The sequence below is a fragment of the Eptatretus burgeri genome, chromosome 8, assembly GCF_056783735.1.
Source record: "Eptatretus burgeri isolate ZD-2024b chromosome 8, Ebu_testis_v1, whole genome shotgun sequence".
Classification (NCBI taxonomy): domain Eukaryota; kingdom Metazoa; phylum Chordata; class Myxini; order Myxiniformes; family Myxinidae; genus Eptatretus; species Eptatretus burgeri.
The window spans coordinates 17613089-17631407 of NC_140968.1; the positions used below are offsets into that span (position 1 = coordinate 17613089).

Sequence of the window (18319 nt, forward strand, 5' to 3'; positions counted from 1 at the left end):
TATATATATATATATATATATATGTGTATATATATATATATATATATATATGTGTATATATATATATATATATATATATATATATATATGTGTATATATATATATTCTCGTTTTAAACACCTACATTCATCTCCTGCAATGGCGGCAGAATGATTGAGCCTCGTTGTAACAGCAGAATTGACGTCTGTTGCAGACTACCTATTGACTGGAATTATATCTTCTTCTTCTTCTTTCGGCTGCTCCCGTTAGGGGTCGCCACAGCGGATCATCCGTATGATCCGCATAGTGATTTGGCACATGTTTTACGCCGGATGCCCTTCCTGACGCAACCCTGGTCGCCTCTTACGACACAGGGATATGGTACACCTATTTTAACCGGGGTATACACCGGCCCAGTATACTGGTACTTATTTCGCCCACCTCGGAAGGATGACAGGCTGAGTCAACCCCCTGGTGTATTAATTCAGTGGCCCAACTGGGCTTTGACTGGAATTATATATGGTGTTGTTTTAAACTTCATGTCCTTCATTATTTTTAGGTAATGTTTATCCTGCAAATGTGAGGTGGTGAAGCTCAGTCTTTGGGCCTCTCACTCTCTCACTGCAGGCACGTCGGTAGTCTGTCTTCTACTGTCTCCTCTCTGGTTTCGCCGCCCCCCCCACCCCACTCTGTCTGCGATGTGTCGCCCCCCCCCCTAAACCGCATATTTACCCAGGGGGCTCAAGGACCGCTCACAACCCCCTTCTGGTAAAACTACCAAGATCACAAATCACTGTTCAGTTTCACTCTTTCACTCCTCTTTTTTTTCCCCACCTTTGGAATAAACTCCCACACTCTGTTCAATCCCATTCTTCCCTCCAGGTCTTCAAAACAGCTGCTCACCACCACCTCTTGTCTTCCCCAATCCAAAAGCACAATCTTTTGTACCCCTGTTAATACATCCCAAACCCACCTCCTTCAAATTCCCTGCTTTCTTTCCCGAAAGTTCCCTGTAGTGTAAGGTCCTCAAAGTCCCTGTGGTGTCCATCTTAATTACCATGTGTTCTCCACCCCATCCCTCTCCCTTCCACAGATCTCCTAATGTCTCAGTTCCACACTGTTTCGTCCTTCCCCCTCCCACCCCTTTTGTCTCCTGCCCCCCTTGTGTGTGGTATGTTAGCTCATACGAGCCTCGACAATGTATACAATAAAATAAATGTGGAATCGAGACTACACAACAGTTCATCTATCTCAGAAACTTTTAAGAATTCAGATGTTCACGTAATAAATGCCGTCTGTTTTACAACAGGTGAGCAGAATCCTACAAAATGAACATTCAATATAGGGTTGATAAAATTTTCAAAATCATGAAATATTTTGACAAAAATAGTTTCACAAAAAAAACCCAAAATAACTTCTTCTTGCTTGTTTTTTGTAGAACAATCAAGAAGTCCGGTTGGGAAGATACAGTCCAGGAGCAGCTTGATGGTGAAGAAGATGTTTATTTTGAAGAAACAATCCCAAGAACAAGACTCACTACTTTCAAAATACAAGAGCGCGTCTGTTGAAAACAGCACTAAGATCAATATTAAATTACACCAACCTAAAAAGGTTATTGAAAGGCAAATGTGTTATAAGTGTAATATTTGTAGTGCAGATTTTACTTCACTGAGAAACATCAAAATACACATGAGGACCCACAGAGAGGAATGCCCGTACAAATGCTCCATATGTGATAAAGGTTTCTCTCGAAAGAGCCCTTTGGAAATACACATGAGGGTCCACACAGGAGAGCGTCCTTACAAATGCTCCATGTGCGATAAAGGCTTCTCTCAAAAAGGCTATTTGAAAATGCATATGAGGATCCATACAGGAGAGCGTCCTTACCAATGCTCTGTATGTGATAAAGCTTTCTTTTATAAATGCAGTTTGAACAGGCATATGACGATCCACACAAGAGAGCATCCTCACAAATGCTCCATATGTGATGAAGGTTTCTCTCGAAAAGGCATTTTGAAAAGGCATATGAGGATCCACACAGGAGAGCGTCCTCACAAATGCTCCATATGTGATAAAGGTTTCTCTCGAAAAGACATTTTGAAAATGCATATAAGGATCCACACAGGAGAGCGTCCTCACAAATGCTCCATATGTGATAAAGGTTTCTCTCGAAAAGGCATTTTGAAAATGCATATAAGGAACCACACAGGAGAGCGTCCTCACAAATGCTCCATATGTGATAAAGGTTTCTCTCGAAAAGACATTTTGAAAATGCATATAAGGATCCACACAGGAGAGCATCCTCACAAATGCTCCATATGTGATAAAGGTTTCTCTCAAAAAGGCAATTTGAATCAGCATATGAGGATCCATACAGGAGACCATCCTTACAAATGCTCCATATGTGATGAAGTTTTCTCTCAAAAAGGCAATTTGAATCAGCATGTGAGGATCCATACAGGAGAGCGTCCTTACAAATGCTCTGTATGTGATAAAGGTTTCTCTCAAAAAGGCAGTTTGAATCAGCATGTGAGGATCCATACAGGAGAGCATCCTCACAAATGCTCCATATGTGATACAGGTTTCTCTCAAAAAGGCAATTTGAATCAGCACATGAGGATCCACACAGGAGAGCATACAAAAAATCCATGCAAAAAGAACAGCCAACAATGCAGTAAAGAGAAAATTAAGCATCCTACAAATCCTACAGAATAGAAGAAGGCAACAGGTAAAACACAAAAAAATGTGGAAAGTAATTAGCAAAGAGTAACTATGCAGAATAAGACTAATTCTGAAGTATCCCTCTCTCCAATGAACAAAACCAAAGCTATAAACCAACTTGCAGTGCCGGTGTTCCAATTTAGCTGTGCAATTATAAACTTGCCACAATTGGAGATCAATTTATAAACGTGTTCTCAGCACCAAAACAAGGAAAGTTCTGACTATTCACAAGACGTTCCACAAAAACCAATGCATACCGATGTTGTATTTACCAAGACGAGAGTGAGGAGGCCGTCGGATGGAGCTTAACCAAGTGCAAAAACATGGTGTGTCAGACTTACAGAGGATGTGAAAAGCTCAATGGACAAGAGTGTGAGATTTGTACACAAGCAAGAAAACAACAAACTAGAAAAGGGATCCTTAATCCATTTAGCAACATCCTTCAAAAAGCAGCTGCAAATGATGGATACGACACAGGAAAACGAAACAGAAATAAACACAGCTCCAATGATTGCAAAGAAACAAAAGAAATATACTCTGACAAATGGGAGAAAGGTAAAAGAGCAGGAAGATTTGAAAAAGAGCTTGAGAAAACATGGATGGACAAGGATGATGCATTGGAAATGCTAAGAAGAGGTCTAATTAATTGGGATGGAAAATGATTCATAAATGTTCAACATCAAGAACACCACACTTATGCCTTAAAAAAACGGCAGGAAGTATGGACAACACAAACGAAGCATTGCGTCTGGACATAGTGCTCAAACACAAAAAGGAAAAGTCAGCATTGTTGATTGAGCTTTCAGTTCTCAATGACTTTGGACTAAATGCCACAGGAAAAAAGGAAAATGATTAAATGCCAGGATCTGAACAATGAGATAAAAAGGACCTCACAATTGAAGAAAGCTGAAATTATACCAGTGATAGTCGGAGTGACAGGAATGGCAAAGAAAACCCTTTCTGAGCACTTAAAAATCACCGGGGGGGGGGGAGGATCACTCCTGACGAGCTACAAGTGGGGGCTGACAGAGGTTCAGTGAAGATTTTGAAAAGAGTCCTTGGAACGAGGATTTGAGAACGACATTTCACAGTTTGGTTCATGAACCATAATCCTTCACCAACAAGGAGGTGGAGATTTTGATTTCTCGGAGAACTTCCTTCCACCTCCTGAAATCCAAAAGAGATAACAACCAATGAGAGTCGAAAAAAAAATCAAAGTAAATGAAAGAAGAAAAGAGCAGCAGTTTGAAAATTTACTTGGAAGATTCAATTAAAAACTAAGGAAATAAAAGCAGACAATTGCAATCCCTCCACCTCAAAAAAAGATGAACAACTTTTGGAAAGGGATTTATGAAAGCTCAAAAGAACACAACAAGAAGGTGGAACAGATCCAAAACTTGGAAAAGAAGAAGCAACATTGAGAGGATTTTCCTCAAGTGATAATTGCCAAACGGAAAATTATGAAACACACCAAATGCCAAATTCAAAAGCCCTGGTCGAGATGGCATCCCACATTTCTGGTGCTTTTCAAAATCACTACATTCGACCACTGGATGAGTTTATCCAAGGGTAATAGGCAATGGATACGTAGTAATCCAATCCTGATCTTGCCTCCCGAGTTTTCAGGCAATGCACCATTTTAAGTCTTCTCTCATCCTGACCCATTGTCTTTCGGTAGTCACAAATTCACTGTGTCTTTTGCACTTGAGAAGAGAGAATAAGGAAAACGTTCATTCAACCCTTGACTTTTTTTTGTATACATAGCAGGGCGTAGGGGAAAAATAGATGGAGACTGACAAGTCAGGAATGCAGGTATTGAGGGGCAGGCGACATCGTCAGGGGTGGACAATTTGGATACAAAAGCAAAATTTTGGACGTGGTGGGGTATTCCTTATTGCGTGTAGAAAAGATCATGGTTTTGGATGGCTTGTAATCGTGGTGAACATGTGTCTTGAAGACCTGAAGGGAAGAATCAGATTGAAGAGTGTGTGGAATGTGGTTCCACAGGTGGGGAAAAGAGGAATACATGAGTAGAGGTAAGCAGTGGTTCTGGATTTAAACAGGTTTACTCTGCGGAGGTTGCTGATAGACTGTGTGGAACCTACACATACCAAGGAGAGAGTAAGCATGGAGAGGGCGGAGGGTGTAAGACCAGAAATGAGTTGGAAGAAGACGTAGACCACCGATCTGTTGACAATGGTGACGTGTTTGGCCCATCTACTCACCTTCATCATGAGATATTCCAATGATCTTGAAAGCCTTGATTTCCACAGGTTCAAGAAGGACTATGCATGATGGAGGGTGTCAAGTCTGGTTTTGGAGGCCAACTTTGAAATGTGGCTTGTCCAAGAGAGATCATGGGTAAGAGTGAGACCCATGAGTTTGAGCGACTGAATGTCTTCAAGAGGGTTATTGAGAAAGTAGATGGGTTTGTGGAACCCTCCTTGAGTGTGGTGGGGGAGTGAGAGAGGGGGTTGGAGGGGAGGGGGGAGATACTGAAGGTGTTTGACCAGTTTGTAGTTTTTGTTAAGGTTTGAAGAAAGGGAAGTGGCTGCTGTCTGTCAGAAAGACGAGGGATGTCACGGCAGAGTGTGGAGTCATCAGCAAGGAGATAATGAGCATTTTTCCAGAGAGTCAATGAGATCATTGATGAAGGTTTGGAATAAGATGGGGCTGAGAACACTGCTTTGGGGGTAGTCCAGCTATGACAGGGAGAGGAGAAGAATGGGTTCTTTTGGGAGCCTCATGCTGGCTTTGAGAGTGGAGGAACTCAGTAATCCAAGAGTGTAGTCGGCCTTGGATTCGATACGCAGACAGTTTGGAGAGCAATGCAGGATGTCAGAGTGTATCAAAAACATTAGATTTGTTCAGAGAGACAGTCCTGATGTCATGCTGATATTGAAGGCCTCCATCCATTGTTAGCAGAGTAAAAGCAGCCTGTCCTAGTTCGAGTGACCGAGTCTGAATCCAAATTGATGATGTGAGATGAAGCTGTTGGATAAAAGTTGTGATTTTATATCAACTGGAATTACATATTCCACGACCTTGTTGATGATTGCAGTAAGCTCAAATGCAGGACCCCATGCCCGAACAAACAATGGTGGATGCCAGCTTGTCAGAAGAAAATACAGTATTTTAAAATCCTTTTCCAGGCTTCTTTTTAGGTTTTGCCTCTGTACTAATGCAGGTGCAGCTAAGTGAGATTTACCTTTGAGTTTCTGCAGTTTTGTTTAAATAAATGGAGAAGGCGAAATAAGAACGACTTCTCTTGCTTCGACAGTTTTTTGAGCATTGCAGGTGTAGATTGATGAAAAACCTGAAAGATAAAATGAAAACTCTATCAGGATGATTTCTTTGACAATTTAGGTTACAAACTTCAGGGCAATACTGTTGTGGGGCCGAGTTTCGGCGGCGAGCACGACCGCTAGATGGAGCAGTGGAGTCAGCTCCACCGAACACCCGGAATTTATAGGTCATCACCCCGGATAACTCCGGAGCCGACGGGTCCCTTATCGGACCGAAGATCGCCAATGGCTCGACCGTGTGGGATAGGGTCGATTGGCAATTTCAATTTACCTAAATACCCACGTCGTCCAAACTACCGGGGAAATTCACCCTCGGCGGAGCTTGAGCGGAACGAGCCGTTATCGTGCTCGAACCGTGCATAACCCGAGCGGATGGCTGCCGAGGTCCGTCGGTCCAAATGCCCAATTTGCCGCTTCCCAATTTCCTTTGCTAAACCAATGAAAGATGTACAGAAATGAGCTGTAACATTTAACAGGGGATTTATTTACAATAGGGGGGGTGGGGGGGACACACAAAGAGCAGAGTTATCCGAATATAAAAAGAAATGGAAATTTATACACAGGCACTTATACAGTTGCTAATTAAAATGGGCCCACACACAGAAACATACACACAGAAATGGACCCCGTCAGGTCTTTATTGAAGGCCTCCAGCTCGAGGACAGGTGAGCTAGACACCAGAGCCTGTGCTTGGACCTGTCCACCTCGTGTGGTCTTCGACGATCCGGCTCGGCAGGACTCGAACCCGCAACACGATGCCGCTCCAAGCACCAGGTACCGCACTTTTCAAATGGCCACGCACCAATCGACCAAGTGCCAAGGAGAAGATCAGAGGCGATGATAATCCAGCTCGGCGGGACTCGAACCTGCAAGACGATGATGATGGCCACCACCACAACGACCACGACCCTCTTACCACCACGACGACCTCCACCACCTCGACCCTTTTACCAACACGACGACCTCCACCACCTCGACCCTTTTACCACCTCCACTTCCCAGCCTGGCATTTCTTATATTACTTTTTCCTCCGGAGTGAGCAAATCGCCGTCTGAGGTGCTCTCCACCCTCATTGGACGGGGTGTCGTGGGGACGGGGCTTCCCCAAACGTTCCAATTCCTTCTTGATGGGTCCAGACACTCGTGGAGTGGGCGGGCTTTCCCGGCCTGGCCGAAACCCTGCCCAGAAAGCTCTCTGTGGCCATCTCAATCCCATTGGCCAGGGTGCCCTGGGAAAGCCGCCTTCTGTGGCCATCTCAACCCTCATTGGCCGGCGTGTCCTGGGAAAGCTGCCTTCTGTGGCGTGATTGGACAAGGGGCATGCCCCTGCCTTTTTGGGCAGAGTCCCGATATAAGACCATGGAAATCTCCGCCCACGTATGTAGCCGAGCGCACGTGGGCAATGGCATCGGTGTGTGAAGTGAAGTGAAGGAGATTTGTTCAAAACGAAACTCCTCAGCGTATACATGTAATTCCCGTTAGACACAGGTCGGGGCCCTAACTATAAACACACACTTACCGATATAACTGTTCTATAAGAACCTGAATGTTGAGTGCAGTAAGCTTCCAAATTCATAACAATACTTCAGGGCAAATGTGTTCAATGATAGAAGCTGTTCCCAGTCACTATAGTTGAAGAGTAAATATTGCTACGGTTCTAGGAACCATATGCATACAAACATACAGTTGTCCTGAAGTTAGTTATGCCATCAGTATATGTGTAGATAGATCCCTCCCTTGTGTGTAGTGGGAAAGCAAAAGGGGTGCGTTGCGATGTATTTTTAGTTAAGATTAATAAATCATTATATCCCTCCATTATGATCCACGGTACCATAGTGCTTGCAGCCCTCTGTTCGCTGGCCACAGTGCACCATTGTCCATCTGCTGTCTCCGGAGGCTTGTTTCTCGAGGCAAAATCTTCGCGTTCGCTGTTCCAGTTCCTCGGCTTCCCCAAACGTTCCAATTCCTTCTTGATGGGTCCAGACACTCGTGGAGTGGGCGGGCTTTCCCGGCCTGGCCAAAACCCTGCCCAGAAAGGGCAGACCCCATGAAGGCCCTGTCCAATCAGGACGAACGATGACGTCAGCTTCACCAAGGTCCCTCCCCGACCTTGGGGATCTATAAATTACAACACCATCCTCAAAGTAGAGTGAGAGAGTCGGATAGTTCGTTGTTGGTTGAGGGAGGAAGAGGTTCGCTGGTTAGATTTGAAAGTTCATTCATTCGTTCGTTGTGAGAGAGCTGGAAAGACCTCGACCAGGCTTCAGTTAGGTCCTGTTCCTCTCTGCAGCCCCGTTCATACCCGAGACTCCGCGCTCTCCACCCGGGCTCCTTCACAGACATGGTCTCCACACGTGCGGCTGTGGGCCGAACTGCACGACCTCTGTCGGGTGCCGCACCACGGAGCATCCCTTCCCTCGGAACGTCCAGGTACCAAAAGAACTGCGACCTTAGCTCCTTCCCTCCGTGGTTGCAAAAGTCATTTGCCATTCAACTGGGTATATTTTGTATGAGTCTGTGGCGCCTGTCCATTAAGTAAAAACTGTATAAGTTATTTGATCATTGTAAATGTTGCCTGTATTATTCTCGCGACAAGTCTGCTCTGTGTCCTCTTTTGTAAGTTGCTTGTAAATTGTCACACTACATCTCTCTCTTCTTTCCCCTGCATAACACACCAATAAACTTGTTCCTGTGCCACATGATTTTCCTCGCCTGAGTGTAAATAAATTATTGCAGAAATGTTCCCAGTTCGTTTTTGTCTTTTCCTTCATTGGTCCAGCATGGTTCGGATCTGAGTTTAGCCGAATCTTTATCCCCGATAAATCTGTTCATTCTAGGCGGTACGTCCTTGGCAGTTCCGCTCGGCTACATCTGATCCGCTCGGCCTGCAACAATATATCATTGATGCAATGTACTCACCATTCAAACAATTTTGATTCATTATCTCCAATCATTCATTCCTGTGTTAAGCAAAAAGACATGATAGTTTGATGACTATCATGACTAATGACTATCCAAGAAATCCAAAATGACTAATGACTGCAATTGTTCTGCAGTTGAACAGTAAAAATATTTAATTGCAGTAAGTCAATCAAGAACAGTAATTGTAAAATTGTTCTCCAGTAAATGATGTACGGTATACATCAGTCATGACACTTCTTGTAATCCAAACTAATAAAAGGGTGTGTGTCAGTGTGTGTCTCATCCATAACTCCAAAACTATAAAATCTCGCAGCCTGACACTTTGCATGCACACTAAGGAATCTTCAAGGAAGTGCATGAGTGAAAATTGGGTGTTTTGGTTAATTAAAACACCCCTTTTGAAGATAATTAATGGCCTTATTTAATTATCTCCTTCATCAGGTGATCCTCGGCCACCTCGCTATCTGGGGTCGTAAGGTGTTTCGTGGGTAACCTCGCTGGGGTCTGAGGCCGCCATTTTTTGGTCTGGATGTAAGCTCCAGATTTGAAAGTATGAGCAGTTCCGACTCCCCCCGAAAAGTGTTGATTTGTCCAATTTGGACATTGCATGGGCGTTTCTGGGTGCATAGTTGTATCGAGGGCAATTGGTAATCGCTTGCCAAGCCAGGCACTCCATTGGAGTGCTTTTGCCACTTACCAAGTTGTACAGTACAGTTTGTGTCCTGATCGGGATGTACGGTCGACAGTTCCTACAAGGCAGAGGTGGGTTTTCAGCATACATGGACGTTGTACATATAGATCTGCAGATTTTGATCTGTACAAACTCTCCGTGGGTGTGTGGACATTCCATGTCTGTTACGGGCATCATGGTGGCAACGTTTCATTTATAAGGTTTTCCTTTGTCCTCGCGCCGGTTTCTAAAGCATTTGGTTTTCGGATTTGCTTTACAAAGGTTTTATGTTTCCCTCTGAGTTTCAAAGCAAAATATATTTGATAACGCCCGATTTCCAAGCCGTTTGCAGTATCAACGTGTTTTCTAAATTACCGAGTCAATGTTTTTTTTCCACCCATTATACGCAGCTGTTTATAAAGAACAATGTTTGTGATCATATCCTTGAAACATCTATATCAATGTAACGTCGTTTTTCGGTGAAAGCCACTCAAGGTTTCTCGGTTGTGTCCAGTACGTACTGTAATCGGTAATCAAGTTGACTCGATATTGTGCGTGTGTGTGCGTGTGTGTGCGTGTGTGTGCGTGTGTGCGCGTGTGTGCGCGTGTGTGCGCGTGTGTGCGCGTGTGTGTGTGCGTGTGTGTGCGTGTGTGTGCGCGTGTGTGTGTGCGTGTGTGCGTGTGTGCGTGTGTGTGTGTGTGTGTGTGTCGTTGATTGGTATCTACATATGCAGGTTTCAGAATGTGTAATGGAGTCCTCCCAGGGCAAGCTCAAAGCATCCACCGTTATTCTGGTAAGGGGTCATGATTCATGGACCAAACTGTGAAGTTTTCTGTTCTCAAAGTTTGGTGCCGAGGGCTCTCTTCAGGATCGTCGCTGAGCCCTGGACATCTTCCAAATGTCGTTCGTTTGTTATAATATTCCCAGGGATATTATATATATATATATATATATATATATATATATATATATATATATATATATATATATATATATAATTCCCAAGGATATATAATATTCCCAGGGATGTTTTTAGCTCACCTGTAAAGTCGTTCCAGGGAGCTTATGGGATGGCGCGTCATCCGTCCACAAACACTTGCAACTTCTTCTCAGAAACTACACATAAAATTTCAATGAAATTTGACCACAACCTTTATCACTCGTGATAGCATTTTAAAAAACATGGGGTCTGAAGGGATATGCAGAGGGAGTTTACGGAAGGGGGGAGGGGATTAGGATGCCTCCCCAAAGAGGTATTTGCTTTATTCTCAAACCATACACATAACTTGGTTGAAACTTCACGACAACCTTCATCCCCCATGGCGAACCACAGTTTGTTCATTACATGAGAAAAATATGCTTTCAGGAGATTTAAGGGGGGTTGCACCCAAAATATGTATTTGCTTTCTTTTCTGAACCCACACACACAATTTCGATGAAACTTGACCACAATTTTTATTACCTGTGATGTACCAAGGTTTGTTCATGGCAATAAAAAAATCCATAGGTATTGACTTTTTTCTCCATTATATATTGTGACGTCCACGGGACTTGAACAGTCCCGCCAACGTAGAATGAGCTGAAACGATGGAGGCGATTTATTAGTTTATAACCCAAACATGGCGGTTCTAATCGCTCTACCGCAAACGGGACGAGGAAGGTGGCACGAGTCACTTTTCACTGAGTTGATGATGTTTATTTGTTTTTCTAATTATTACCAGAAATAACAAGACTCGGCAAGAAGAGGGATCCGGGGCGATTCGACGGGATGGTGTGGGATCGGGCGTGGGGAAAAACACAGACAATTCCAATGAATGTACAGTTCTCAAACCCTCTTAGGTGCCAAGCACACACACACACACACACACACACACACACACACACACACACACACACACACACACACACACACACACACACACACACACACACACACACACACACACACACACACACACACACAACGTAGCTATTTCTGGTGGTCAGGCTGGACCGTGGTGTGGACGCAACTGTCCCTGGATCGGCGTCGGACGAGCCGGCCTTGCTCTCGTCGGGGGGGGGGGGGGGCAGGAGAAACCGTGGTGCTGTCGACCTCCTGGTCTTGGCCCAAGTCCGCTCACAGCCGCCAGGGAGCCAGCTCGAGCCAAGCCGCGAGCAGGAGAGGGAGGCAGGTCCGCCCGCCGCCTGACCCCGTACTCCGAGTCAGCAGAACCCCAGAGCCAACCGAGGCGAGGCACGAGGCTCGGCAAGGCTCCCAGACACGATCAAGAGCACGATCGACTCAGCACAGCAACCAGGACGCTCTCTGCCGCCACAGCTTCCACACCAAAAAAACACGATCGTTCTGGTTGTAATCTTCTTCTTCTTTCTTATTCTTATTCTTATTCTTATTCTTATTCTTATTATTCTTATTATTCTTATTCTTATTATTATTCTTATTCTTATTATTCTTATTCTTATTCTTCTTCCTTTTCGACCCCGAACAGAACCTTTTTATCCTTCGTCCTCGTCACTCCCAATTGAGCCGTTTATTGGCCCACCGCCATTGCCTTCCGCCAATCGTGATCACGGGGCGGAGCCATCCGCTGCACTGTCCTGTGACGTCACGGCCAGTCTTCAGAGAATACCAAAAGGGGTTTACGCAGACACACTTACCCTATCCCGTGTCCCTATCTAATTACGTGACATTTATCATTTCCCCCTTGAAGAAATGAACATTTACTAGACAACTTATCACCACTGAATCGCTACTTATTACATCGAGATCCTGGTAAACTCGAACAGCATGGCATACCTAATTAAACATCCTAATTACCCTTTGAATGCATACCCCCCCCTCAAACGTAACAATATTTTGTGGGTCATCCATGCTGACCATTGGTTGTCTGATTATCAATTCCAGCCACGAACAGGTGAGTGCCCAGGGGTATTGCCCCATGTTTAATATCTCTGTGAGATTCTTTGTCATCATTCCTATAGGTCCAGCTATTACTGGCACAACTTTGGCATTCTTAAACTTCCACGGTCTTGCCTCATTCTTAAGGTCTTGGTGTTTGGTCATTTTCTTGATTTCTGCATCGTTTAGTCCAAAATCACTGCGATTAACACCTCTATCAGCAATGCCTTCTCTTTTTTTTGTACCCAAGTGTAATATATGGTTGCAATGCTTTGTTTTCGATGTTCATGCTCGATGGGATCATTCGGTCGAATGTGAGCGGTAGGGACTTCCATGTTTTCAGTGATTACTTTTGGTTCATGTTCCCAAAAACTTTCTGGAACTGGGACATCAAAGTTTTTGCAGATGTGCCAGTGGATTACATTATCAACTTTTTTGTGTTGTCGTTTGTACATGTGTTCTAACATGAGTTTGTTTTTGTGTGTGTGTTTGGCCATGAAGCACAACATATTCTCATTACTAACCCCACCTCCACCCCTCACCTTTCTCTCCTTCTTTTTTCCATTCTCTCTCTCTCTCTCCCCCCCTCCTCTCACCCTCCTCTCATCCTCCCTCCCTCCTCACTCTCCCTCCCCTCCTCCCCACTCTCCCTCCCTCCCTCCTCTCACTCTCCCTCCCTCCTCTCACCTTCCTTTCCTCCTCTCACTCTCCCTCCCTCCTCTCACTCTCCCTCCCTCCTCTCACTCTCCCTCCCTCACTCTCCCTCCCTCCTACTCCCTCCCTCCTCTCACTCCCCCCTCCGCCTCTCACTCCCCTCCCTCCTCTCACTCCCCCTCCCTTCCTCCTCTCACTCCCCTCCCTTCCTCCTCTCACTCCCCCTCCCTCCCTCCTCTCACTCCCCTCCCTCCCTCCTCTCACTTCCTCTCCCTCCCTCCTCTCACTCCCCCCTCCCTCCCTCCTCTCACTCCCCTTCCCTCCCTCCTCTCACACCTCCTCCTCTCTCTCTCTCTCTCTCTCTCTCTCTCTCTCTCTCTCTCTCTCTCTCTCTCTCTCTCTCTCTCTCTCTCTCTCTCTCTCTCTCTCTCTCTCTCTCTCTCTCTCTCTCTCTCCCCCAGTCACTCTGTGTGTAAGTATGGTGGCGTGTTCGTGCATGTTCTAACTCTGTGTTGTCCCTTTGTGCTCTTTTGCCTACCTTACCCAGCTGTGCAGCGTTTGCTCCCCACCACTCCTCCTGTGCCCCCTTTTCCCGAGTTTGAGAGAGGGAGAGAAGAGCATTTACGCCGGTATTCGGTACGTTCGTTGTGCTTTGGGTGGTGCCAGTGTCGATCTACTGTTGTGCATTATTAGTTTATCACCTTTATTTATTTATTTACTTATTTTGTATTCATTATACCTTTTCCTTTCGTTTAAATTATTCTTGTTTTCTTGCGACCCGTCGAAGTTTGAACGGTGTTCTCCGATTTATTTTTATACATCCGGCCATTGAATAGTCATGGCGGGTGAAAGTTCGCGGTACGCTTCGTTTGAAACGCTAACCCGGAAACATGGCATTGTTTGTATTCCTCCATCGGAGATCGACATGGAGAAGTTAATTGTTGGTGTCGGTGAGATTATCGGGATTGAGAATGTTAAGGCGGTTTCCCGAATGAACAAAAAGATTGTTTTTTTCGTTGCTCAAGTCGACGAGCGAGGACTTTTCTTTGATCCCGATATTTACGTTCCCTTTTCCCCTCTGGATACTCCCACAAAAAAGTTGTGATTTCAATTTTACCACCTTTCGTTAAATGCGATCAGATAGTATCCCAGTTAAAACGATACGGTTCCATTGTATCCCCCATTAACAATAATTCCGTTCCATCGTCGGAATGATAATTTTAAACATATCATGTCGTTTCGTCGGATTGTTTATATGATTTTACCGCCAGGTGTTTCAGGGTTTCAGGCAATCCTTCCCTTTAAAATCAAGGGACATACTTATATGGGATATGCGAACACAGAAACCCGTGTGTGTGGTGAATTCGGCCATGTTGTGGTGAATTCGGCCATGTTAAAAGATCGTGCCCCAAAGACATGCCGAATAAAACTGGTGATGAAGGCTTCTCATCCCTGTAATGTCCGGAGGGCAGCAGGACTCGGATAGTCGTGAGGATTGTCGAACACTGTTTATTGCCCGTCCGAATGCACACTACTACAGACTACACAACGCCTCAGGCGACGCGAACACCTATATCCTTTGCAGGCACGTGACCACCCAAAACCACTCCTCCACGCCTCCACAACGCTCCCCGCATTGCCCTGCCCCCCGCAGGCTAGTACACCACACTCCTCCCTCCTAAAACTATGATTATAAAATGACCATCATAATAATAAGCACAATCGGCACAGAATACCATGACAAAAGCAAAGAGGTACAAAAACGATAATAATCAAAAAGCATAGGCACCACCACACAGAAAACAACCAGAGCCAAAAATGGCATTAATCAGGCGGCCGTGCACCAAAAACCCAGATGAGATGGCACAAAAGGAACCGTGCTTCATCTGCTACCCGCAACCCTAATGCCGTTGGTGTCATCCGGCCCATAACTCAGCCCTCTACCTCATCACACCATATAACGTGTCGATGTGAGCGAGTTGAATTTCAAAGCAATGGACAGGTGCTCGAAAACTGAGTTGCACGACGAACCCACAAAAGCCCTGCCCGCGTTAAAGATAGCAAGAAGCAAGCTGGGAAGCACAGCATCACCACGCAACAGAAGCACCCCCAGGCGGCTCATGCTTACACGCCCTCCGGCGAGGTTGCGATGACCTCCCGAGCGAACCTCCCCCGGCACCATCAAATGCCTCGGTCGACAAGGCGGCACATCTCCCCCAGACAGAACCGAATCAGATAAACATTCTGAGTCTGGAAGCCCCGTGGCGCCAACGCGGCCGACCTTGGCGAGACCAGAGGTTTGTGCTGCACGGCGCCAAGCCCGTCTGACCTTGGCCATCTCAGGGATGGGCGGTGACGCTGAACAGCGCCGTCGGCTGGGCGCACCATCAATCCCATAACAAACCCACGCATCACAACCAGCCGAGATCGCAACGCACGCCCGAACGGCCTCGCGAAAACAGAGGTTTGCGCCCCAGGGCGCCAGGCACGTCTGACCTTGGCGAAACCAGGGGTGGGGGTAATGCCGAACAGCGAACCAGCCCCGGCTCTGAGCCGATCTCTGAGTCCCACACCAAAACCGTGCATCCAACCCAACCGAGAAAACCATGCACGTCCACACGGACGGTCAGCGCAGCCTGGAGACATATCAGTGTCATACAACAACAAAAACATTGTCTGCTCCAATGCAACCTTCCCCTCACGTACAGCGCGTCCTCCCAGCATAATCCCCACACATGACAGGGTAGCGAACCGTGGGCTGCCCTCGCAGCTGGAGATCGGCAAGACCTCTTTATTCGCCACGATTGCCCCCAAGCCCTTCACATCACATCACATCGATCATATCGGACATCCCATCGATTGATCCCAGCCAAACATATTATGCTCACACGCGAACTGTCGGCATTTCTTGTAACAATGCTAAATTGCATCACTCGAGCAACGAAAATCAAATACGCAACCATCAGCAACCCATGAATCACATCGCGTGTCCGTCTCTTGGTTGTCGTCGCGACGTTGCGATGACTTGCTTGTCGTCGATGGTCACGGTCCGCGAACTTCTTGAACGCAACTGGCTCACTCCAATCCCCCGCTGAAATCGCCTGAACGACACGGGTGCGCACCGTACCACGAGCGTAGTGGGAGCGCGAGAGCCCGTCACTGCTGGCATGGCTCCCGTTGCTCCAGATCCGCATATCGTCGTCGCCGGAGGCAATGAACGGCAGCCCAAGTTGAATCGTCGCGGCTCCTGCCGCCAGAACCTCGCCCTCGGGTCTCGAAGGAGGCACAGGTGCACCTGTAGGTACGAACTGGAGGTCTAGCCTGAGGTGCGCCAACCAGTCCCGGCCCAAAAGGGCGGGCCCCTCCCCTCGTACCACAAACACCGAGAGTAGGGCGCTTTGACCCCGGTAGACCACCGAGACGTCTGTCACCGCAAGTGGTGCAATCGCTTCGCCGGTGTACGTGCACAGTGACAAGGTCATCTTGAGCAGGTGAACACCGCGAAGGCCACGAGCCGCCCGCTCGCCCATGACCGACACTGCAGCCCCGGTGTCAACTTTAAATACAATCGGCTTGCCATTCACCTCGACCTCCACTGTCATTGGTCTTGTCACCTCCGGACCAATCGAAAACAGGCTCAACATTGGTTGCATCTCCTGCTCCGGGCCGCCGTGATTGCTATGCCCTGGCTGCAGGCCGCTCCCCAGGTCGCTGGGGTCGTCCCGCACCTCACCATCCAAGACCTTAACGGCGGCCCCCGCCATTCGACACACACGCTTCAGATGTCCCACCTTGTGACAATGCAAACACACGGTGTTCTTATACGGGCACACTCGCCGCAGGTGCGGACCACCACACCCCCAACACCCCTGGGTGTCCATCTCGCTCCCTGCGCGGCCGCGCTGCGGCGCGCGCCCATGGCTCACACCGACAGATGTGCGCGTGACCTGGAGCACCTGGGTCATCACGTGGACCCCGGGGTCACCCGCCATGCCCCAGCCGGAACTACCCATCACGTCCTGGCCGGCGATGGCGCGGACATCTGTGAGTGTCTGATCGACAGCTGAAGCAGTCTCGACCGCTGAGTCGAATGTAACGTCGACACTTCGCATCTGCAGAATGGCCGACACCATCTTCGCATCTTGCAGCCCAGAAATAAAGCGATCTCTGAGTCGAGCTGGATGCTCCTCCGCCGTAAACTTGCAAGCCACGGCCGAATGCTTCACCCGTGCCACGAAATCTGCAACGCGCTCCTCCGCACCCTTCGCGAGGTGATCGAACTGGTATCGAGCTAGCTGCAATGACTTCTCCAGTGCCATGTGGGCTTTCATCTTTCCTACCACGTCTTGAAACGACAGCCCATCGTCACTAGGCTTATCCGGCGCTACGAAATCACTCAGTAGCCGATAATGTTCTATTGATAGCGAGGCGAGCAAGATCGATTTGCGTTTGCTTTCATCGTCTACATCATTCGAATGGAAATAGCAGCCCAATTGTTCAGAAAACAATTCGAAGTCGTCTCTGACGAAGACGGGCACGCGTCCGTGCGCCATGCCCCGACCTTCCGCCATCCTCGAGCCGTCCTGTGACGGCGAGACGCCTGGCACCGAAGACTGTGCGTGCGGCGCACGAAACTCACGATGCGCTTCTCTGGGACCCTCGCTCGGTGTTGAACTCGAAACGCGCGAGTTGCGCTGAGTTTCTCGCTTCAGCGATCCAATCGCCCCGGCCAAAGACTCCATGTCAATACCGACGTAACCCAGGCACTTTGCACACGCCGATCCGAAACAGACTCGTCGACACTGTAATGTCCGGAGGGCAGCGGGACTCGGATAGTCGTAAGGATTGTCGAACACTGTTTATTGCCCGTCCGAATGCACACTACTACAGACTACACAACGCCTCAGGCAGCGCGAACACCCAAAACCACTCCTCCACGCCTCCACAACGCTCCCCGCATTGCCCTGCCCCCGCAGGCCAGTACACCACACTCCCAACAACTCCCCATCCCAGATAATGCTCCCATTACAGAAGCAGAAGCTTCCCATGAAGCACTTGCTCCTACTATGATTAATAAAAGTACAAAAAGATCTCTTTCCCATTCTCAAAGCACCGCTGAGCCCGGATCGAAAATCCTCGTTGCTTCAGCGGCTCCTCGCTCCTTTGCACAGG

At 47.3% G+C, this 18319-nt stretch overlaps 1 long non-coding RNA gene and 1 pseudogene across 2 annotated transcripts in view; one reads left to right on the forward strand and one right to left on the reverse strand.

Annotated features, from left to right (window-relative positions):
* The window catches only part of LOC147021212 (uncharacterized), a 56107-nt pseudogene extending 50262 nt beyond the window's left edge, over nucleotides 1-5845 (forward strand). Inside the window, exon 4 of the transcript XR_015061328.1 lies at nucleotides 1418-5845. The product of XR_015061328.1 is annotated as an uncharacterized LOC147021212 (transcript). The remainder of the gene's footprint in view (nucleotides 1-1417) is intronic.
* Nucleotides 1-18319, reverse strand: part of LOC147021206 (uncharacterized) — a 777227-nt gene that overhangs the window by 625941 nt on the left and 132967 nt on the right. The gene's annotated exons all lie outside the window — the stretch shown is intronic.